Genomic DNA, 2,091 nt, shown 5'->3' with positions numbered 1-2,091 from the left:
CATGTATGTATTGTGTACCAAATAATGTTTCAAAATATGTATTTATTAAAAAGTCTTTCAATTGAATTAATTAACATATCCATTATCTCACATACTTACCATTTTTTATGGTGAGAACACTTATGTTCTACTTTCTTTTTTTTTCTTATTAAACTTTATTTTAACGGCTCTCAAAATTCTGTGACAGATTCTTGGTCAAGTCATTTCCATTAAAAAGCACTGATTTTAAAAACTAATAACTTAAAACTGCCACACACAGAAAAACCAAAATGATTCACAAAACATTTTCCTATCCTTCTGAATGTTTTACAATACATTGTTATCACTAACCAGTCTTTTATTATTAAACTTAAAATGGCCAGTAAAGACAAATAGTTCTGAGACTGTCCTTCCACCACTGCTTAAGACTGGCATGGCAGGAATTAGGGATATTCATATAACCTTCTGATTTTTTCAGGGCAAACTTGGTGACTTGCCAGCTCCAGGAGGCTTCATGTCCATGGCTTTGATGACAGCCACAGCAACTGTCGATCTCATATCATGAGCAGCAATATGAACCAGAGGAGGATAGGCACAGAAACTCTCCACACACACGAGCTTGCCAGGAACCGTATCAACAATGGCAGCATCAGCAGATTTCAAGAACTAAGAGCCATCTTCCAGGTTTGTTCGTTTGTTTGTTTGTTTTTACCAGAATGACAATCAATCTTTTTCTTCAGTTCAGCAAACTTGTAAGTGATGTGAGCTGTGTGACAATCCAGTACAGGGGCACAGCCAGCCCTGATCTGGCCTGGAAGGTTCGGGATAATCACCTGAGCAGTGAAGCCAGCTGCTTCTATTGCTGGGTCATTTTTCCTGTCAGCAGCAACATTGCCACATGGGACATCTTTGACAGACACTTTCTTGACATTGAAGCCCACACTGTCCACAGGAAGAGCTTTGTTCAAAGCTTCATGGGGCATTTCATGAAGAATGATTCGTCTTTTCAGTGGGAAGATAAACGTTCATTTAAATGTGTAAGTGAAAAATAAGTGCACAGAGCAACAAGATGGTTCTGCAAATGTTAATTAAGTGTAATGCAAAGTTGTTTCTGTTTTGTTTTGTTTAGGCAGGGGAAGGTCAGCAATCATATGTAAATGCATTATAAAAAGATTTGGGTCAGAAGTCCAGTAATGCTGCTTTATACAATATACAAATATACCCGTGTTGGAGACAAATCAACTTAATAAATTACATTAAAACTAAATTAAAACAGCCATTTTGTTTAGAGCTTAATTCAAATACTTTGGTTCATCTTCTCTTTCACTTTACATATGTGTGAAGTTATAAACTATACCTTGGTATAATCATTTTAATCAACAAGTTTTTTCTTTCTTGGAGAGGTTTTTGCTATAGGGCGCATGTGCTCACCAGAAAGACAAAGAGAGAGACAGAGAGACAGAAAGCAAAAAATCCCCCCCAGGGGTGGATGGCCACACTGCAATCCCTTCTCCTCCATTCTCCTTTTGGGATCTTGGGCACACACACACACGTGCCCAGTGTGAGTTTAAGCTACCAGGTCCAGGATGCGAACCATGGTCGACTTCATGGGAGATAAGCAACATAGCCATTATGCCAACTGCTGGGTCCAGTCAAAAAGCTTTTTAGAAGCTAAACGTTTATATGCCATTTCAAATCTCTGACATCATTTTCTTTACATTCATTATATGTTGCTCATGTTATACAAGTCACTGAACGCATTAGCATCTTTTTTTATCAATTTTAAATTATTATTCATACATTAAAATGCTATACATTATTTAGACTGTGAAGAGACTACCCAGCATGATATACACCCAGTCCAGCCCAGTTGAGACTATTGTACACATTTTTGTCAATAAAAAATCTGATTTGTGTCCCACAAGAGTCTTACCTCTACATTTCCTCCCCAAATTTCCTTTCCTATGCTCTTCCCTCTCACACTTTCTTTCCACTTTGTCTCTAGTGTCCATTACAATTTTAAAAGCTTTTATGTTCTCCAGGCTTTCAGTCTCTACCACAGAGTGCAGACAGTCAGTACATGTTAAGTGGAGACATGCAATGTCTCTCTTT

At 37.7% G+C, this 2,091-nt stretch overlaps 1 pseudogene; it reads right to left on the bottom strand.

Annotated features, from left to right (window-relative positions):
* Positions 1-453: 453 nt before the first annotated feature.
* LOC106736101 (elongation factor 1-alpha 1 pseudogene) lies at positions 454-962 on the bottom strand (annotated as a pseudogene).
* Between the last annotated feature and the right edge of the window lie 1,129 nt (positions 963-2,091).

The sequence above is a fragment of the Tupaia chinensis genome, unplaced genomic scaffold (genome assembly GCF_000334495.1).
Source record: "Tupaia chinensis unplaced genomic scaffold, TupChi_1.0 Scaffold000639_1, whole genome shotgun sequence".
Taxonomy (NCBI): Eukaryota; Metazoa; Chordata; class Mammalia; order Scandentia; family Tupaiidae; genus Tupaia; species Tupaia belangeri.
Note: the sequence above shows the minus strand (reverse complement) of the source record. Positions and strands in the feature narration are given on the sequence as shown.